Raw genomic sequence first — 22,434 nt, 5'->3', positions numbered from 1 at the left:
AAGCACCCACCAGTCCAGCAGCAGCACCTCCTAAGAGGTCTGAGTTGCAGCTCCATAGGACCTCTCTGCTATGTGTCCTCAGCTGAGGGCTGGAAGCAGCTTCCCACAACTGCTACCTTTTTGATACCTTAAAGTTCTCTTTTTATCTTCAGCAACTGATAGCACTACATCTAGCCAACAAGTCATATATTAAATTCTTTTGGTTCAAAAAACTTGTGTGGTTTCTGTTTCCAAATTTGACTTTGTCTTAGTCAGTTTGGGCTGCTATTACAAGTTACCATAGATGGAATGCCTGAAACAACAAACATTTATTTCTCAGTTCTGGAGGCTAAAAGTCCAAGATGAAGGTGCTAGCGTGTTCGGGTTCTGATGAGAGTCCTCTTCTGCGTTGCAGAAGAAGTTACAGGGGCTAATACTGTATCTTCACAAGGCAAAAAGAAACCTAGCTAGCTCTCTGGTCTCTTCCTATAAGGGCACTACTCCCTTTCATGAGGGCTCCACCTTCATGACCTAATCATCTCCCAAAGACACCCCCTCCCCCCCCACTTCAAACACCATCACATGGGGACGGGTAAAGATTTCAACACAGCAATTTGGGGTGAGGACACTAACATTCAGTCCATTGCAGAACCTAACTGATACAGAAAAGAATTTGGCAATATCTAATAAAAATGACATGGATTTATCCTTTGACCCATCAATACCACTTCCAGTACTCTATGCAAAAAGATATATGGTCTAAGAGTTTGAAGTGCTACTTTTAATGAATACTAGAGAAAAAAATGTCTACCAACGGTACACACACATAATAGGGTATTATAAACTCATATAAAGGAATGGTAAAACGCATTGTATACTAACTGCTATGCAGTGATCTCCATGATATGTGGTTAGGCAAAAAAAAAAAAAAAGTCAAGAGGAAGAAAAATGTGTTGAATGATGCTATTTGTCTAAGAAAGAGAAGAATAAGAACATAGTCATATACTCACTTTTGTTAAATTCAATTGATTAATAACAAAACTAAAAAATACAGAGTACCTATTGGAGGTAAGAAGGAATAGGTTGAAGAAGACTGAAATAGAAGCTAGACTTCTCTGGCCATACTTTGCTTTACAGATTTGACTTTTTAAAGGTTTTGGTGAACAATTCCAACATTTGGGTGTGTGTGTGGGGTGGGGGTCACCACACGCACAAGCAGTTTTCAACACCAGCTGGGTGTCCTACAAATCAACTGAACTCAGACTCTATCCAGACACTGCATCAGACCCCACAGATTAAGGGCTCCTTCCTACAATACTGCCTCCCCCAGCTTCAGACACCATCACAAGGCCAGGTTATCACCTATGCTTCTGAAAAACCAGCAATAGATTGGAGGTTCCAACAATCCCTTCTTTGGGTTCAATTAAATTGCTAGAGCACCTCACAGAACTCAGAGGAACATTTTACTTACTAGATCACCAGTTTATATTGCAAAGTTGTAACTCAGGAGCAGCCGGATGGAAATGATGCACAGGAAAGGGCACTGGGAAAGGCATGGAGCTTCCATTCCTCTTTCCAGGCGCACCACTCTGCCCAAATCTCCACGTGTTCACCAGCCTGGAAGCTCTTCAAACCCTGATCTTCTGGGGTTTTATGGAGGCTTCATTATATACACAGGATTGACTAAATCACTGGCTGTGACAGATTCAACCTCCAGCCACTCACCACTCCCTAGAGATCAGGGGTGGGACTGAAAGCTCCAACTATAATCACAAGGTGGGCTCCTCTGGCAACCAGTCCCCATCCTTGGGTGCTCTCCAGGAGCCACCTCATTAACAAAACAAAAGACACTTTTAAGCTCTCATCCTCAGGAAATTCCAAGGGTATTAGGAGCTCTGCCAGAAACAAAGACCAAATATATATTTCTTACTACAAATCACAGTATCACAACTTTGAAACCATAAAAATAATTTCCATAATCATAAATAAAATTAAAGTTTTTTAAATGATGTATTTTATAAACAAACAAAGACTCTATCCACTGAAAAGGCACTGTTTCTACAAAGACCAATGCAACAGCAATGAGGACCCCTAGTGCCCAGACGATGCCTCTGGGTACCATTTCCCACTAATGGGGATCAGGGCTTTTTTGAGAAATGGCAGATTCTAGATCTCGAGAAGAAAATATACAAACTGAGTAAGGAACTCCTCGTTAGACCGGAAAGCAAGGCTACAACCCAGGATGGCTGGATTATGACAAAAGGGCTCAGGAGTCCACTTGAAGAGATTCTATTAGAATATCTTCATTTGCAAACCCTAGTGATTAATCAGTCTAGGCTCTGATCATCAATGCCTGCTCACATTCACCCAGAAAAAGTGACAATCAGATATGATGTACCTCCTGATAAAAGTGCACATCATCGATGAAGTATTCTCATGCAAGACATGGAAGCATAATCTAATCAAGCTTCAAGATACATGGGTCTATTTGCAGGGGACAGAAGAACGTATTAAATGACATCATGGAGATGCAATTAGCAAAATCCAGATGGTAGAACACAAACAATTATTTCCTCAACAAACTATAAGGAAAAAAATAGAGTGTACATCTGTAAATTAACAAAGAAAAGATTATGTGCCTGATTTAAACAAACAAGTTATTTTAAAAACGTTGTAAGACTGTTGGGAAAATCTGAGCACAGAAGGGATATTTTATATTTGGGAATTATTTTTAACTTTGTTGTGTGATGATACTGCAGTTACATTTTTAAAACAAAATCTGTAATACATGAAATTGTACAAAATCAGGTATTTGCTTCACAATTATCAGGCGTGAGGAAGAACTGAGTGAGGATATAGAAGAAAGAATACTGCCCAAGACTTTATAATTATAGAGTGACATGGAGGGGCTCAGAAGGATGTAATACACATACTGAGTTTGTGCTGCAAACAAGGAACACTGAGTTTGGGGATCTACCATGTTTATGGGAAGCGTAAGTAAGAAAGCCTGCACTTTGAACCTACCTGCACCCATGACTCAGACTTGACAATTTTTAATTCTTAGATGATATTATTTCCTCACTCAATTCCCTCCACCCCACCCAATAATTTTGAAGCCAACGTCTCACTTTCTATAACTCAACACTCAAAGCAGCTCACTGTAAACAGCAGCCAGGAGAATGGTGTGGGTAAAGTGCATTCAGGAGCTTGCGTTCCTGCCACAACCAGCAAGAGAGTGAAGGGATGCTCAGGGCACATGGCAGTCACCTCCCCCATCACTCCATCTGTTGTCCCCACGTCCTGGCTTCCGGCAAACTTTTGCAGAAGTATGCCACTCTGCTGGCCACTCTGATTCATTTGAACAACGAAGGCTAGAACTGAATCTGTTCAATTGGTCTTATACAGCATTTAATTAAGGCTAATACCAACTGGACTCCAAATAACAAGATGAAGGTAACGTGCAGTACTGACTTCAAATATGCCAGCCAGTCAGGATGTGGCCTAGTCTAAGGCCAGTCCATTATCCATTACAACCCACGCAAGGGAGTTTACACTGACCTGCTGGTCTTTGGTGTCGGTGCTGATAATTGCAGAAAGCAACAGATGGGCCAGAAAACCACCTCCATCCCCAATGGAGAGAGATTCTATAGCCCACTTCCAGCCACACGCAAACATAAAACCCAAACAGGCACAGGTAATTCCTACCAGGATTTCTCATTAAATTTGATTTGGATCAGCCTTACATTGGTTTGGCTAAGTCACACGGTCAGTGTCACTGAGTGGTTGTAGCCCCCTTTTCCATACATGGCATAAATCAAGACCTCTCAAGCACCAGAGAAGCATGTAAATGTATGTCAGAATGAAATGAGGTTCATACCTGTTTAAAGGGGGTCCATGTCGAGGGCTGCTATTGATGGCATCAGGTACAGGAGAACAATTCAGGGTCAGACATGTCCACAGAATGTCAGCTGCAGTTGCCACTTGACTCCAGTGGCAGTGTTGGACCTAGGCGACAAAGAGACTATTAATTGCCTCCACCCTTGTATATCTTGGGTCTAAAGTGTCCCCACCTCAGGTGCCAGGGTTGTTTAACGTATGAGTCTGTAGTCTTCCAAGTAGTAAATCAGATAGCAGACCAGGCAGCTGAATCATTGGCAATACCCCAAGAGTCAGTAAAAAATACTCATTATCAAATCATTTTCTGGAAAACAAAAGATATTAACTCAGTAGCAGCAGCCTCGGAACAGTGACAGTTCTGCTCCCGATTTCCAGCACCTCCATCTCCAGGATGGGGAGCACCTTTGTCTGTGTGCACTTCAAGTACATGGCTGCAGCAAAGATCTACCATCAGGGAGAATAAAATAAATGAACAGGTGTTCACCAATCTGTGGACATGCTAGGGTGAATAGGGCCCTGAAAATAAGTGAATAGGTATTCTAGACCATCTAGTAATAAAGCTCCCTCCCTGAACATTTAAGTTGCTCTTTTCTGCAAAGAATCAATGACTTCTAACCTCAGAGTATCCAAAGATTTCACTTAGATAAAATTATACTTGATGGCATAGAGTGTAAACCCCCAGCTCTGGAGCTGGACCAGCCTTTGCTCAAGCCCCAGCATCACCATTTACGAGTTACGTGATCTGAAGCAAGGTATATAAACACTCTGACTCTCAGTCTCCTTATCAGTGAAATGGCAACAACATCATCAGTCTGGAAGTGTTGTTGTGAAGATTCAATGGGACATTTCGTCACGTTGAGCTGTTATGGGGAACACTGCTTAATTGTAAAGCAGGTGTCTAGAGGATCCTGGTTCCTGGGGAGGCAGCTCAGGAATTCAGGCACTTGGGTGATAAGACAGAGCGCAAAAAATTAAGAGAGGCAGGGAAGGGGGGGCAGTTGGATATTTGTGCGAGGCCAAGATAAGCCTAAAAACTGCCTTTCCTTGTTATGAATGGAGCATTTTTAAAAAGAGGAACAGAAAACATTTATTTCAAACTTCCTCTGCCATGAGGAAGATGTACAGCCAGTGATGCACTCAGGCATTCCAGAGTCCTCTCCAACAGGAAGTTCAGGAGGGACCACCTTTACTTCATTCATTGTCATACCGTTATCTCCCATCTGGGTCACGCTAGAGAACACTAAACAGCACGCAGGCCAGCAAAGTAGGGGACAGAAAGAAACACACAGTAAGTCAATCAACAGATGTACTGAGCACCTTCTGGGCTCCAGGCTCTGATTTAGGGGTGATGAACAAACCGACATGGTCCCCGGTTCATGGAGTATTTTCAGGAGCAGCTCCCTGATGGCAATCTGTGGACATTCTCAGGCAGCATTTCCTGTAGTATTTAGATTCCTTGGGCTCTAAGCACAGATCCCACCCCTGACCTACTGAATCAGACATTCTAGGAAGTGGGGACTCAGGAGACTGTATTTTTAATAAGTGCCCTCTAGTGATTCTAAGAAACACCCAGTTTGGGAACCACCACCGGTGTTTCTCAATGTGTGGTGAGACCCTCACACTCAGCGTCTCTAAGAGTGCAGTATAGGAATGTGTGTCTTCAGTGAACCTCGAGGCTTGAGAACCGCTATGCTAGGCTGCCCTTCTCTTACACTTCTTCCTTTCTATTAGATATTATGTATGCAAGTGCATTATGAATTATAAAGCATGATACAAAGTTCATGGGCTCTAGTTTTTAGGATGGCCCAGTTTATACAAGTAACTGAAGTCAGTGTGGAGCATAATGAGGCATTGCTCAGAGCTTAACATGTCTCCGACCAAATCCTCATGATTCTTTTTATAGTCACAGAAGCTTCTGGCAGTTAAGGCTAATAGAACAGTACTATTACCTCTCTGAAGGCCCTTCCGCCTGCCACTGGCCCCAGCAGCAGACCCACGGTGCCTGAGCAGTTACCACCCCTGGATGGCTTCCTCTCAGAAGGGCCTTAAAGTCTACCCACTCTTCTGGACCACTTGCAGAATCTTTTGATCATGACAGAACTATGTATCAGGTGAACCTTGTATGAGCAAAGTGATACCGTTCAAACCTCCTTAAATGTTTAGCTCTCTCAATACACCATGAAATCCAAACTCAGGATGTGGGATTCAGGATGAGGAACCAACGATGGGTTGGTAGGGCAGACAGATGGCTAGAGTAGATCTGCACTGCCACTGTACACCTGAAGAATGTCCAGTGCCTTGGGAACACCCAGGTGGTGATGCCCCAGGAGCGGCTGTCACCAACGGTGTGGAGATCTGAGAGTGTTAAGGTCAAGGACAGAGACAGAACGGGCTTCAGCTGCAGGTGGCAAGGGGTTCATGTAGAGAAAAAATAAACAAAGAAGAACCCATGCGTGTGTGGAGTTACGTGTAAGATGAGAGGAGAAAAAGTACAGTGAAAAAGCCTAAGAAAGAGGGATCAAAGAGACAAGAGGCGAATCATGAGAGCGGAGGGCTCAAAAGCCAAAAGGAGGTTAAAATTTCAACGAAAGATTTGTCGCCAGTGCCAAATACCACAGAGCAGTGAGCAAGGGCAAGAACAGAAGAGAGGACACTGGATGTGCAAATCACTGGTGATATTTCCAAGAGCAAAAGAGCAGAGTGATGTGGGAACTATTTCCTTCATGCTTCTGGCCAGAGTGTTTACCAATAAATCAATTCCTTTTATAGCTTGGATTTAATTCTTTCTGTCAAGGATTATCACTTCTCATTTTATACATATGTTATCACTCAACACTAAGACATTCTGCTTTCCGAAGGGCTGCCTCAGAAGAATCAAAATTTAGCTGGATGTGTTTTCTCTCTACCCCTCAGCCTTCCCTGCACTCCCCCTAACTTCTCAGGGGACCCCAGTGTTACTATTTTTCAGGGTTTGTGGTGACCCTCTGGCAGTGGGGGCACTCAAGGAGTTTGTTCACTGAATGTGAGTGGAAGGACTTTAGGAAGTGGGTGGAAAGAAAGTCTTCTACATTGGAAGTGTAGTAAATAGCTTCTTCAAAACTAAATATAACCGTTTGTATTTAAACATTAAATATAACTAAGGGAGAGTGGTGGCCTACAGTGTAGTATGATGAGAAAAGCGTGGGCTTGGGAATCAGACAAGCCTAAAAACGGAAGCCCTGTTAGCAGTATTTCATGCCTGCAAAATAGGATCACCTCCCTCACTTCATGGGGCAACTGGAAGAGCTGAACTAAATAATTTACATAAAGATCCAATCAGAGGGCTCTGAACAGAGCAGGGCTGTGGTAACTGGTAGCAGTCGGTATCAGTATTAGCTGTTAGTTATTCGTCTTATAATCTGCTTATTCAGATACTCAAGATAGAAAACTGCAATAACTCGCCATCTGAATTGCGCAGGAAAACCTCCCCTTTCCTCTAGAAAGGTCTCAGCACTCACATTTGCCTGAGCGGGCACAACTCCTACCAACCTATCCAAAGCAGGAGAGATGAAGGCCTACTCAGTGCCAACACGGCCACTTCTCTGACTTCTGACGGGTGAACAGCCCACATTAGGAAGTGTTGTTACACGTTAAAAACAAAAACTTAAACACGTGAACTCTGCACTCGTAACCGTGGGAGCGGTGGGGTCCGGTCAGCTCGCTCGGCTCTCCTCACAGGGAATTAGGGGGCAGCGGGGAGGCAGGGGAGGTGGCCGCACGTACCGGGGTGTCAGATAGTGAAGCCTCCACCGTGACGGGCCAGTCACTTTTACAAGCAGCATTTCTTCCCCGCCTCTCCGGCTCATTTCCTAGAGCGCGAGCTGAGCGCTCACCCTCCACGCCCCAGAGGGAGCGCGTCGCAGGCCCCGGGCCGCGGGAAGGACCGGCCCGAGGCGGCGTCGGGCGGCTTCCGGCGGCTGACCCCGAGCTGCTCCCTCCCGCCCGCAGACCTCGCCCCGCCCCCTCGGCCGCGGCCCCCCGCGGCTCGGGCCCAGCGCCCCCGCCCCCCGCCCGGCCCCACCCCGGCTCCGCCCCTCGGCCGGCTGCCCCAGGGCGACAGTGGGAGGAGCGCGGAGGCGGCGGCTGGAGCCGAGCAGCGCACGGGAGCGCGCCCCACAGCCTGCTTCCCTGCCTCCGGTCAGAGCCCGCCGTGCAGTCCGCGGTGAGTACGACGCGGCCCGGCCAACGTCCCAGGGCTGATGGTCGACCGCCCAGGCCACGGCAGGGTGGGTGCGAGGCCGCCGCTCCCCCCGGCACCTTCCTGGAGCCGGGCTGCCTTGCGCAGGACAGCCCGGGACCGGGCGGAGGTGGCGTCCAGGAAAAGCCGAGGGGAGAATCCGGAACTAGTTTCCGAGGACCGACTCCTCCGCCCTGTCTCCAGTCTGTGCTGCGCCGAGGACAGGGGCCGGGGACTGGAAACGGCTCTCCTTTGCCGAGCCTGTGCCGGCCGCCGGGGCAGCCCTCCCTGAGGCTGTTCGGGGCGGCTGACCTGGGAGTCCTCACCCCGAGGAGGGCGTGCGGGCCACACCCGGGAGTCCTCGGGGCCCAGGGGTGGCCAGATAGATAAATACTCAGTGGTGGGGAAATCCTCAGTGGTGGGGACAGATCGGGGAATCCACAGCAAGTGGCAAGGGGAAAATGGGGTGAGGGGGATGGGACCCTAGATAGGAGGTTTGGGCACAGAGCCCATACTAATAAATTCAGAGATCAGGAAGGAGCACGCGCTGCCTTTCCTAACTCAGCCAGCACATCAGAACGGCACTTCTCTCCTGCAGCGTACATAACACCCTTCACACGTGTATGTGTGTGAGTGTGTGTGTGTGTGTGTGAGAGAGAGAGAGGGAGAGAGAGAGAGAGTGTGTGTGTGTGTGTTGCGGGGATGGGGGTTAGGAGTCGGGGACAAACTTTTGGGAAGCCTCAGGAATCCCTTTATGCTCTTAAAAGTTAGTACACTAAGGAGCTTTTTGTGTGTGTGGGGGGTTATCTGTTTGAATATTTACCATGTATAACTAAAACTGAGAAGTTTTTTCTATATGTAGTAATTCACTTAAAAATAATGGTGGGCCTATTATACATTAACATATTTTTGTGAAAATAACCATACTTTTCAAAACAGAATGTTACTGACTGGCACTGTATTCTATTTTTTGCAGATCTCTTTTGATGTCAGGTTTAATAGACAGCAGCTAGATTCTCGTATCTGCTTCTGCATTCAGTCTGTTGCAGTATTACATGTCAGATAGCCTCTGAAAAACTACCGTATACCTCTGAAAACGTGAGAGTGAAAATGGCAAAGAGCACCTTGCCATTATGAAACTGGTTTTGACCTTGTGGGTCCCTAGAGTCCCGTCCCACACTTTGAGAACCACTGTTGTGGGAAATGCTTCAGAGGCTTAAGTGACTGGGCCTATTTCTTGTTTGTGATTCTTCCTGTGAATGGGAGCCACCCCATGCACCGGTGGTGTTAACATCTAGTAGTTGTGAGCAGGGTTGACCTCACTCTGGAAACCAAGTGATAGGTCCCATTTAAGACATGGTGAGCCCAGCTGGCCTCTTGAAAACCAGCAAGGCTCTCAGATGCCTTTGGTTGTTTCCGTGCCTGCAGAGCTGAGCTGTGTGTGCACCCAGATCGCGGCAGTGATGTGGCACACAGGACCTGTGTGTTCAGAGAGATGCCCGTGGGGAGCCCATGCCGTGGTGGGGGGAGCGGAGGCAGGGGGGAGGGTTGTTGCAGGAGCTTTTCCAAGTGGTGGAGAAGCGATTTCCAGAAGAACTGGGAGGCATGTTTTGGCCTTCCTCTCATCCATTTTCATTTCTGTTTGCGGTTGTGCAGCCTTGAGTTTATTGGACTAGGACTCCCCAGCCTTGGGGCTCTTTCCCTTTCCACTTTCAGAGGGGTGTGTCCCTGTGAATGGCCCTTCCTCAGCCCCTGCCAGAGCCCAGTGTCCCGCACGCTGGTGTCTTGTAGGTGGGATCCCTCACTGTATCGTTTCCTTCGCTTCTTGTTCTGTCAGCACAAGTCCCAGATAGAAATTACTTACGTACATAACCTGATGAAGGTTTGCAAGACAGACATACCAAACTATTAACAGTAGCCAGTTCTGGGCAGCGGAGTCTGGTGGAAGGAAGGCAGGCAGGGAACTTGTACTTGTTCTTTGTAATACCGTATTTCTGCCTGGCCTGCAGCATTCCTGCATTGCTTTTACAACCTGAAAACAGACAAACTAAAATCCCAAAAACCTATACTTTGTAAAGGAAGATAGGATTATTTCTCTGGGAAGAATGGTGGTTAACCACTCCCTCAGCTCCAGTAAAACAAATTAATTGTCACATCACGTTTCTGAACTAGTATATATGATACTAGTATCTATTAATTCAAAATAATATTGAGAGAGAGAGAGCCCTCTCAGATCAAAACATTTTACTGAATAGCATTGTTTGATGTAAGCCCCTGTCCAAGGTTAGAAGCACCAGATCAGAGAATCTTCTTTAATGGACTATCATGCAGCCCTTAACTGATGTTGCAAAATGCTGTTTCATGAAATACCTTGAAGTACAATTTTTAAATTTAAAAACGTATTACCCAAGATTTCCCTGTGTTCCTGCTTTTATGAGGCAAGCACGTGTGTATGTCCAGGCGCACACATGCATGGAGAGAGGCAACGGATGTGCCGAAAGCTGAGTGGTTTTCTCTTGGTAGTAGGATACAGCTGATTTTTAAATTTTCTAGAAGTATTAAAATTGATACAACCAAAAATAACCCCTAGTTACTTGTACGTTGCGGACCACACAGTTGCCTTTTTTCTTAGAATGATTTACCACCAACTTGCCAGTAGCAGACGCCAGCTGCTCCCTCTCTCCCAGTGGAAAGTGGGGAAACAAGTATGGAGCGAGAGGCATGGGGAACTGAGAACGGTGACCCACAGACCTCAGTCACACTGTGCAGCGTCTCCTTTCCCCTGTGGAGTCAGCTCCAGCCTCAGCCCTGCCCTCTCCCTGCAGCTGATCCAGAGGTTAGAAAGTTCTTATTGGATTAGCACCATCACCTGAGAAGCCATCAGCTGACCATCTCCCCAGACTGACTGGCCTTCATTCATTGTTAGCATTTTTTTTTTATTGAAGTATATTTGATTTAGTGTCCTGTTAGTGTCTGGTGTACAGCATAGGGACTCGGTTATATATATTCTTTTTCATATTCTTTTTCATTACAGGTTACTACAAACAATTGAATACAGTTCCCTGTGCTATACAGTAGGCCCTTGTTATTTATCTTTTTTTAGCCACTTTCAGTGGAAAATTGCAGACCAAAGAAGTGGAGAGTATAAATCAGCTTCAATTATGAAAATTAGCATTTGGCCAATCTTGTTTCATCTAGACCTGTCCTCAAACTCAGTTCTTTTTTCCCTCTTCTAGGAGTTAGCATCTTCATTTCCAACTGTATAAGCTAACAAAAAAAAAGTATTTTGTTGTGTCTTTTTAGCAACAAGCGTGTACTGACTGCTGTAGCAAAATCTCTTCTACGTTAATGTCAGCACAACTGAACTCCTGAGAGTGGGCTCTGAACACCTGCCATGTGGTCCTGTTTCTCTGCTCCCGCGTTTGCTATCGTCCTGCCTTCTGGTCCTCCAGCTTGCCTTCTCCCAGTTCTTCTGTTAAGCCTTTCTGCATCCCCCTAATTACAGCCGATCTCCCTAGTTACAGCCGCCTCTTTCCTGTGACCTCTCTTACAAACCTTAGCATATTACAGTTCTTTGCTTGCTTATCTGAGTCTCCCTGTCAGATTGTAATCTATGTAATGTTTATGTAAAACTAGGTTTTCCTTATCTGCCTTTCCCCTGTAGTGTTTAACAATGTTTAATGCAAAGAAGATGCCCAAGAAACAGATGCTAAATTAAGTTATGTCGATTAAGTTCACTGGAGGAAATTTTTGATTATAAAATAAATGCATCATGTTCAAAGGAAAAATTTCAGATATTGCCTAGGACCAAGAATATTTTATATCACTTGCAAGAGTTTTAAAGCTTTGAAAGAACTGTGACAAAAATAAGCTTTAATTTGAAACTATTAAAAGGCAACTCTTTTAGAGGAAAGTCTTTCTTTATGGTCTGTTGTGATTTTTTTCACATCTGTCTGGAGCTTTTTGGGGTCTTCTCTGATTTTACAATGCTTTTTTTCCCTCAGTAGATAAGAGTGGCTCTGAAAATAATTTGTAATCCCCATTGTGTTTTAAGATGTAGGTTTAAATCTGCAGTAAAAGAAACAGGCTACAAATTTAGAGTCCGCACACCCCACGAAGCAAGTAGGTGTCAATCAGGTGCTCAGCACGCCGCAGCAGCAGCGCCTGCGCAGTGATGGAGTGCTTGGGCACAGCGCCTGTCCCAACTTCTGTCTCAGCCCAGACCTCCTGGGCTCCAGGCCCACACATGCTGCTGCCTGCTGAACGTCTTCATCCAAAATTCACATCATCTAAAACCAACATCCAGGTTCTCATTGTCATCACTGGCTCTGCCAGTTTGCCCAAATGAGGAGCACGGAGCTCTCCCAGACCTCTCTTCCTCACCCACCCTCAGTCCGTTCTGCTCCCTTCACTCTCCCTGGGTTCCCTTGCCCCAGCCCCCTTTTTCTGACTTGATGACTGTAATGGCACCATAACCTACCTCCCTGACACCAATCTGGCATCCTTCCCCCAAGTCAGCTCCCACTACTACCAGAGTGATTTCTGAAAATCAAGGCAGATCTTGAAGAATCCAGCTAAGAATCCATTAATGATTCCTCCTTGTCTTCAGGATAAATCTACGCCTTTCTGCAAGGTCCCTCATGATGTGGGCCCTGCCCCTGCCTTTTCCTCTCATCTTAGCCCTGCCCATCCTGAACCCTGTCCTTCATCCACGTGGAACTGCTTTATGAGTCCCACAGGGTCAGACTTCCATGCTGTACAATATTCTCTGCCCAGAATATTCTTTCCCTGACACCCTGCCTCTGTGTGACTGAAGAGCAAGGGGGATTCTTAACCCTTAATCCCATCAATGTCAAATGAATGTCAGACCAGTGTCTATCAATGTGAGATGTATGAATGAATCTACGCCAGTTCCTTCTCTTAGACAATCCAGAGAGCCCCAAGTACCAGATGTGTCATGGTCAAATGCTGCTCTATTACTTGTGACATCTTTGACCCAATGAAATGGCCATTGCCTGTAGATGCCATGCTGCTGTGTTGGTCCCTGAGATGGGAGTAGAGCATCGTTGCCTAAGAGCTGGGCTTAAAGTCAGATGGACTGACATTTGAGTTCCCTCTCATACAGTCTGGCTGTGGCTTTCTAGCTCCTAAACACATGGCTGTACCGCTGCAGGGAAAGAACGTGCTGGTCAGAAAATATGCTAGCAGTTGCCTTTCTTCTAGAAAACCAAGAAACGTGTGGGTTTATATCTCTGGCTTCTAGGAACTTGATTACATGAGTCATCATTCTTGAGTCCAAGCAGTGCTGGAAGTTGGCGGGGTAGATGACCTCAGAAACGTGGTGGGTTCATGGAGAGAGATGCTGCCCTAGGAGACCTCTGGCAGCCTGACATCCAGCCTTTCGTGGTGATGCTCTAATTCCTAAAATCTGAGTTAGAAAAGTTCATTACCACGGATCTACTAAATGAATTTGGGAGCTTGAGGAAATCATGCTGCTTTCTTAAAGAGTGGCTGTGCACCAGGCCTGCTCCGTATGCTTATAACCACTACAGTTGCCACCACTCCATTCCCCTGCTCCCAGGACTTAGATGAAGTAGGATTTGGCTGGTTTCTCTACAGGTGTCATTTGTGAAGCCCCACTGGTGACGGTGGGTTGCTGCAGGTTAGGGGACCCCCATTCCAAGAAGGAGCTGAGGACTGACCTTTAAGAGGAAAGGATGAGGTCAGGAGCAAAGGGCTGGTGAGGACACCTGGTTCTGAAGGGGTCCTGCCCCGCTTCTCCCTTTACTTTCTGGACTAATGTTTCATGACCCCACAGTGACTTTGTTTTCTCAGTGCATCTCCGGAATTATAAATCTGAAGTCCATCAAGACTTTTTTTGAAATTCTGTTTGTATTAGCCCACAGTGATATCAAAAAATAAAAAGACTATTTCTGTTCTTTGGAGTTTGTGCTACTGCTCACAAATGAGCTTAAAGGATGTGTCAGGTAACTGCATATGATACTGTGCCTTCTTGGCCACTGAGCCTGGAATAGGGGAGCCTTAAAGAGGCAGGGGCTGCTCGATCAGACAGTGCATGGCCACGGCCCCCATGCCCCAAATCCTGACCATTGGGTTTGGTGGTGGCTATGCGTATCTGCTGAGTGAGTCATGATCATTTTTGTGATACAGCCTGAAAATTTCCAGTGTTACTTAATGAAGTTCAGGGCAAAAGAAGGGCTAGATTTCAGGAAGTAGATACTTTTTTAAATGGTGATCTAATATTGTCACATTATGAGTTAATTTCTTACCGATCCTAAATTCTGATGTTGGAAATATACAATTTAAACCAAATGTAAAGTTAAGAGAGTGCTCTGTAGTTTGTCCTTAGTCAGAGTCACTAGAGTGCTACTCCCCACATTATCTTTTCATTTTCTACCCTCACTCACCCTGCTGTGGCCCCCTTGCTTTCCCTCAGACCTACCTTAGGGCTTTTGCACATGATATGACACCTCCTCCAGATTGCCATAGTTTGCCCCTTCAGTTCTTTCAAGGATGTGCTCAGTTGACTCCATCTCAGTGAGGCCTTTGATCTCCTGATACTCTTCACTCCCCGACATTCCTCACTGCCCTTGTCCTGCTTTATCCACAGAACTGGTCACAGTCTGACATTCTGTTTCCATGCTTGTTTAGTCAATCTCCCTCCAGTGAAATGGAAGCACCATGAGGGGGCTTTATCAGTTTTATTCTAGGGCACATCCCTAGTGCCTAAAACAGCTCCCCAAAACATATTAGATGGTTAACATAATTACGTGTTGAATAAATGAATGAAAAAATCATACAATTTTTTCACTCTGAAGGAACTTTTTAGATCATCAACTAACCTTATGTTAGAAACTGGGAAACTGAGGCACAGAAAGGCTATATAGCTATTCAGAATGAAACTTAATCAAATGATGCAACTGACAAGGGCTCAATTTCCTGAATATACAAACAGCTCATACAACTCAATAACAACAACAACAACAACAACAACAACAACACCCAATCAAAAAATGGGCAGAATACCTAAATAGACATTTCTCCAAAGAAGACATACAAATGACCATAGGCACATGATAAGATGCTCAATATCACTAATTATCAGAGAAACACAAATCCCAACTACAATGAAGTATCAACTCACACCTATCTGAATGGCCATCATTAGAAAGTCTACAGATAATAAATGCTGGAGAGAGTGTGGAGAAAAGAGAACTTTCCTACACTGTTGGTGGGAATGTAAATTGGTGCAGCCACTATGGAGGATAGTATGGAGGTTCCTTAAAAAACTAAAAATGGAATTACCATATGATCCAGCAATCCTACTCCTGGGCATATACCCAGAAGAAACTCTAATTAGAAAAGACATATGCACCCCAATGTTCAGAGCAGCACTATTTACAATAGCCAAGACATGGAAACAACCTAAATGTCCATCAACACATTACTGGGTATACAATGAAATACTATTCAGCCATAAAGAATGAAAGAATGTAATTTGCAGCAACATGAATGGACCTAGAAGTTATCATACTAAGTGAAGTAAGTCAGACAGAAAGACAAATATATATCACTTATATGTGGACTCTAAAACAAAATGATACAAATGAACTTATTTACAAATAAGTAAGAGACTCAAAGATAGAAAAGAAACTTACGGTTACCAAAGTGGAGGAAGGATAAATTTGGGATTAGCAGATACAAACTACTATATGTAAAATAGATAGACAACAAGGTCCTAATGTAAAGCACAGTGAACTACATTCAATATGTTATATACCCTATAATGAAAAAGATTATATGCGTATAACTATATAACTGAAGCCATAGTTTGTGGACCCCTGCTCTAAGGTTCTCTCAGGAGCAACTAACACATCAAGAGAAAAGACAAAAATCAGCGTGATAACTGAATGTATTCTTGTAGGGTAGACAACAGCCTCCAGCCCTTTCTTCTCAAGGAGTGCCTACCCACTGTTATCTGGCAGACTTCCCCTCACCCTTCAGAATACATCGATGTCACTTCCTCCCAGAAGGCACCCCTGGCTCCCTGGTCTTGTGCATGGCCCTTTCTGATGGCTCCCATGGCTCCCTGCACTGCCCACATCATGACGTGGATAGCCACTCTCGTACAGTTGTCTGGTTGCCGTCTGCATCTCTCACCAGGCTCTGAGCCCCAGCTGGGCAGTGCACATGCCACTTCTGCACCATCATGTGCCCAGCATGTGGCAGAGGTCAGCTCTTTAGCTCATTAATAAGGCAAGGAAGAATGTGTGTATACTGGTTAAGACAGAGGCTCCAGGACTAGTCAGACCTGGGTTCAGGTGACAGCTCTATAATCTACAAGCATCTGACCCTGGAGAAGTTATCTAAGTCTGTGCCTCAGCTTCCTCTTCTGTACTTTGGGGTAACAGCAGTACCTACGTGAGGGGTTGTCACTGTGACAAAATGAGCTCCTGGCTATAAAGCACTTGGAGCCTACGACATATCTAGCAATCCCACACTTCAGCTCCTGCTGTTATTATCATGATAGTTGCTGTTATTACCACTACGGCCGTTCCTGCTACAGCTTCTGTGACTACTGCGACAGGGAGCAATATGGTACAGAGATTTAGAGTGTCGACTCCGGAATCAGACTGCCTGGGTTTCAGTTCCAGTTCCATTTACTAGCTGTGTGGTCCTGAGCAAGTTTCTTACCCTCTCTGTGTCTCAGTTTCCTCTTGAAAAAAAATGTGGATATTAGTTGCACCTAACTCAATGGGATATTTTGGCAACTAAATGAGAAAATACATGTAAAGCATTTTAAATAGTGGCCTATTCCTAATAGTGTCAGCCAGTGTAACTATCAATTAGTGAAGTCAGACTTGGGTCCCAACTATTAATTTTACTGTCCTTTTCTGTATTCACTCAATCCATGACACAGTTTATAAGCGTTTCCTGTGTGCTAAACATGCAAAGTTGCAACTATGACTTATTCTACCTTGACTCAAAACAGTGTAGTTTGATTATAAAAAATTCTGGAGAAGCTTCCTCATGTCCTGCATTGTCCGTGTCAGTCCTGATGGATGGAATGACTTTAACCAAACCTTGGCGTATAACCTGGGCATTACAGATGTTCTTGGGTGGCACCACCCTTCATATAAACCTCTGTTTGAAAGGTAGGAGACTGTGTTTCTGTAAATTCCTGTGCCTCCTGGCATCACTGGTTCCCTTTCTCCCAATACAAACAGATGAAAATACCAGCCTGGACATGGCTCAGCTCAGAGAGGTACTGTAACCAGGTCACAGATGAGAAAGGAGTATAGAAGGGTTTCTTTAAATATTTAAGCTGCTGTTGTCATTATAAATGTCTTGAGTCTGTTCCTAAGAGCCAGACTTTAAGATTAGAATAGTTTTAACTTAAATGCACTTAATGTTTTTACCCACCATGTTTACAGGCATCTTAAGAATCACTTGAACAAAATAATGCTTATTCTTTTTACTTTCTTTAACTACCTTTCCTTTCCCATGTAAGTGAGGGCATATAGTACTCAGCAAGCCTGCAGATGAAATTGCCATTTTGTTTATTATCACTAATAAATTTGACCAGTAACACTCTAAGCCATAAAATTTATACATTTAGTTTTTCTCTTTCACAGGGCAGACAGTTTACAGAAGAATCAAGACTTGGAATTTGAAAGAAACAGAGAACAATTTGAATTTTTAAAGGTATGGGTGGAGTTTGGTTCCAATAGTTGAATCTTTGTGTGTCCCATGTCAGGGAGAGGTGCCTAGGAGGTAAGCTGCATAAGGTGTGTCTGGTACTCATAGCATTCTTCCTATTTTTCAGTTCTAGTGGGGTTCTCAGGCCTTTTGCAACATGCGGATTATTCCCCCTGGCTCAGGAGTCATCCACCAGGTGAGTCTGGAGTATTTGGCAAGAGTGATATTTGATCAGGATGGATACTATTACCCAGACAGCTTTGTGAGCATGGACTCGCACACCACTATGATTGATGGTTTGGGCGTTCTCGGTTGGGTTGAGTGTTCTGCATTCCTAGTCCACATACGCTGTCCTATGGCACGTATTATGATTTACTCTGATACCATTACATCCAGGAGCATGAATTTGAGTGACCACAAGTATCAGAGAGCTATTTTTGTCTGTTTTGTGTACTGCTGTATTTCTAGAACCCAGAAAAGTGTCTCGTGCCTATCAGGCACTCAGTATAATGTCTGGAAGAATGAACTGGAATAAGGGGTTGGGGACATTTAGAATGAAAATCACCTGGGCTGCTTGTTAAACACGGAGATTCTGGAACCCCCATTCTCCTTTTTAGCATCAAATCGAGGAAATTTTGATACAGGTGTTTGGAGGACCACAATTTGAGAAATACTTATTAAACTTCTTAGAGGGGAACAGAGAAAAGACAACTGCTCTTTATGAAAACATAACTCAACTCTATACTAGTAAAACACTGTTACTGGAGGAAGAGAGAAGATGGCGGAGTAGAATGATGCTCGCAGATCACCCTCTCCCACAATACACCGACTCACATCCACAGACCCACTCAGCCAACCAGAGCACATGCGGAACTCTGACAGAACATTGCCCTCTTCAAAAGATAAAGATTCCAATAATCTGGTAGGAGAAAAGGAAAAAAGAAAGAACAAAAGGCAAAGCAGAGTGGGACGGGTCCTGCAGGGAGGGAGCGGCAAAGGAGGATTGGCAGCGCTCATTCGCTGGGTCTCCTCTCTCCAACTGAGAGGCCAGCGGGATGGAGGGGGAGCCTCCGAGGCTTGGATCTATACTGAGCAGCCATTCACTGACAGAACTAAGTTAAACGGGCTCAGAGGGTCCCCCCGACACCCAGCCTGAGACGCGGGCCAGCAGCTGCAGGCAGGGCCAGGCTGCCCGAGCCGGGCAGAGGACGGAGGTGGCTGCACTGAGGCAGCCCTGGGGGACTGCAAGGGGCTACGTGCCATGCCTGTGGGTGTACAGGGCAGAACAACCTGGACCCTCCATAAAACAACACGGTTGATGTGCCCTGGGGGGAAAAGTGCACACCCCCATCTCTGAAAACCCACAGAAAGTTTTTGGGGGAAGAGAGGAGGGGCTCAGGCACAGCTGCCATATCCTCCAGCACTGAGCATCCAGGCAGGGGCCAAACTTGTAACCACACCAAAGGGCTTAGCAGCATCAAAGGCCAGACTGAGACTTGTCTACAGCCCGAGGCAGATAGGATCCTTCCATCCTGGTCCCTCAGAGAACTTGCTCCACAAAGACAAACAAGGAGCTGTGTTTTGGCCCGGAGCAGGGACAAGGCTGTCCCTCGGTCTTCCCCAAGCCCACCCGCGGAGCGCCGACCAGGGCAGAGCATGCAGCAGCACAGAGCACCGGAGCTACTGGTGCCAGGAGAGGGAGAGCGGCCCCCCGCCTTACGGGCAGGAATACAGCCCCTGACCGCGGTGCTGGGAGGGGGCACGACCCGCCCTCCTACCTGGCCAGTCTGCAACATCTGACTGTGGCATCAGGAGGGGCACTGACCCGCTCACCCACAGCAAAGGAGAGCTGCACCTGACCCAGTGTTGGGAGGAGGCGTGATCTGCTTGCCGACAGGTACTGGGAGCAGCACAGAAGAGGGCGCCAATGGAGGGCCTCTGGAAACAGCAAACTGAGCTTCCAAAACAGGACGAAGACAGAAAGACTTCACATTAAAAGCACACAGACTCCAGGAGATCACCGACACCCCTCCCCCCTTTTTTTTAAATCTGTTTTTACGTATTCTGTTTTCTACTACCCTCTTAATTTTTACTTCTTAATTCACTTCTATTTCTCTTGGGTTTTGATGTCCTGTTATTGATTAGACACAGGTTTCAAATACATCTTTTCATCTTTTCCCCTTTTTTTAAAGGTTTTAAAAGGACGTCTCAACCCGATTGATATTCTGCTTCAACTCGCTCTTCTATTATTCATTATACAGTTTTCAAACCTTCTTTCTCCCTTCTTTTAAAATTCTTTCTCTCTCTCTCTTATTTTTTCTTTTTTTCCTAAGTCTTATTTCTAAATAGGCATTAGATTAATAAACTCCTTAAAGATAAAAATAGACAACTGATACTCCATAAACCACAGTGCCAGAGAGGTATGAGCAAGATGAAGAAGCAGAGAAACCTTTCCCAATTAAAAGAACAAGAGAAATCCCCTGAAAGAAAGATCAATGAAATAGATATCAATAGCCTACTAGATCAAGATTTCAAAAAAGGATTGATCAAATTGCTGAAGGAATTAAAAGAGATAGTGTTTAGAGATATAAAGTATGTCAAAAATGAAATTGAAGCTATACAGAAGAGCCAAGTAGAATCGGTAAACTCATTGACAGAGATGAGGAATGATCTAATAGCTGTGCAAGCCGACTAGATAATGCAGAGGAACAAATGAGTGGCCTAGAAGATAGGACAATAGAAAGCACCCATTCAGAAGAGCTACAAGATAAACAAATAAAAAATAATGAAAATAGCATAAGGGACCTATGGGATAATATAAAGCATCCCAATCTTCACATAATAGGGGTCGCAGAAGGGGAAGAAAGATCAAAAGGGAACAAATAGGATATACCAATTCAACTGCAAAGATAAGTTCAAAATGGCAATAAACACACATCTATCATTAATTACTGTAAATGTTAATGGACTGAATGCTCCAGTCAAAAGACATAGAGTGGCAGAATGGATAATAAAGCAAGAACCTTGAATATACTGCATACAAGAGACCCACTTTAGGGAGAAGGACACATATAGATTGAGAGTGAAAGGATGGAAAAGGATATTCCATGCAAATGGAAAAGCCAAAAAAGCAGGAGTTGCAGTACTGATTTCAGACAAAATAGCCTTTAAAACAAAGGCCATAAAGAAAGACAAAGAAGGACATTTTATAATGATTAAAGGAGTGATACAAGATGAGGATATTACACTCATTAATATATATGCACCCAATATAGGAGCACCTAAGTACATAGAACAATTACTAACAGAGATAAAGGGGGATATTGATGGGAATACAATCATAGTTGGAGAATTTAACACTGCATTAACATCACTAGACAGATTTTCCAGACAAAAAATAAACAAGGCAACAGAGAAATTAAATAATACAATAGAAAAACTAGATTTAGTGGATATATTCAGAGCATTACACCCCCCAAAATTAGGATATACATTCTTTTCAAGTGCACATGGAACATATTCTAGGATTGATCATGTACTTTAGCACAAAAGAAACCTCAACAATTTCAAGGAGATAGAAATTATCTCAAGCATCTTTACTTGAAACTGGAAATCAACAACAGACAAATAAAAGGAGAAAAAAAGGAAAGCATGGAGATTAAAATATATGTTATTGAAAAAACAATGGATCAATGAGGAAATCAAACCTGAAATTAAAATATATCTTGAGACAAATGACAATGAAAGCAAAACCACTCAAAATCTATGGGACACAGCAAAGGCAGTGCCAAGAGGGAAGTTTATAGAGATACAGGCCTTCCTCAAAAAAGAAGAACAATCTCAATTAAACAATTTTACCCACCACCTGAATGAATTAGAAAAAGAAGAACAAAAAGCCCCAAAAAGCAGCTGAAGGAAGGAAATAAAAGGATCAGAGAGGAAATAAATACAATAGAGAGTAACAAGGCCATAGAAAAATGTCAACCAAACCAAAAGCAGGTTTTTTGAAAAAGTAAATAAAATCGACAAACCTCTGGCCGAACTCACAAACAAGAAAAAAGAGACAGCACAAATTAGCAAAATAAGAAAGGAAAATGGAGAAATTACAACAAATAAAATAGAAATACAGAATATCATATGAGAATATTATGAAAAACTACATGGAACCAAGCTGGATAACCTAGAGTAGATGGACAAGTTTCTGGAAACATACTGTCCACCAAAACTGAATCAAGAAGAATCTGAACACTTGAACAATCCGATCACTAGAAAGGAAATAGAAATAGCAATTAAAAACCTCCCTACAAATAAAAATCCAGGACCGGACGGCTTCACTGGGGAATTCTACCAAACATACAAAGAAGAACTCATACCAGTCCTTCTCAAACTCTTCCAGACAATTGAAAAGGAGGGAATACTCCCAAACTCATTCTATGAAGCCACCATCATCCTGATCCAAAACCAGGCAAAGACACTACCAAAAAAGAATTATAGTCCAATATCACTGATGAACATAGACGCCAAAATCCTCACCAAAATTTTAGCAAATAGAATCCAACAACACATAAAAAAGATTATACATCATGACCAAGTGGTATTCATCCCAGGGACACAAGGGTGGT

General features: G+C 44.3%; 2 long non-coding RNA genes across 8 annotated transcripts in view; one reads left to right on the top strand and one right to left on the bottom strand.

Moving 5' to 3' along the window:
* LOC141577436 (uncharacterized) overlaps positions 1-7,870 on the bottom strand; it is a 686,006-nt gene extending 678,136 nt beyond the window's left edge. Inside the window, exons 1-2 of one of the 5 annotated variants that reach the window (XR_012506310.1) lie at positions 7,639-7,870; positions 3,857-3,984 (exon numbers count right to left, since the gene is read on the bottom strand). This is a non-coding gene — a long non-coding RNA (uncharacterized LOC141577436). The remainder of the gene's footprint in view (positions 1-3,856; positions 3,985-7,638) is intronic. The other 4 variants (XR_012506311.1, XR_012506308.1, XR_012506309.1 and 1 more) reach the window with 4 other exon arrangements.
* Positions 7,871-7,938: 68 nt separating this feature from the next.
* The window catches only part of LOC141577435 (uncharacterized), a 43,060-nt gene continuing 28,564 nt past the window's right edge, over positions 7,939-22,434 (top strand). For 2 of the 3 annotated variants that reach the window (XR_012506305.1, XR_012506307.1), the window contains exons 1-3: positions 7,939-8,077; positions 17,749-17,818; positions 17,940-18,008. This is a non-coding gene — a long non-coding RNA (uncharacterized LOC141577435). The remainder of the gene's footprint in view (positions 8,078-17,748; positions 17,819-17,939; positions 18,009-22,434) is intronic. The other variant, XR_012506306.1, reaches the window with a different exon arrangement.

Source organism: Camelus bactrianus, chromosome 4, assembly GCF_048773025.1.
Source record: "Camelus bactrianus isolate YW-2024 breed Bactrian camel chromosome 4, ASM4877302v1, whole genome shotgun sequence".
Classification (NCBI taxonomy): Eukaryota; Metazoa; Chordata; class Mammalia; order Artiodactyla; family Camelidae; genus Camelus; species Camelus bactrianus.
The sequence above is the reverse complement of the archived record's forward strand: the minus strand, read 5'-3'. Positions and strand labels throughout refer to the sequence as shown.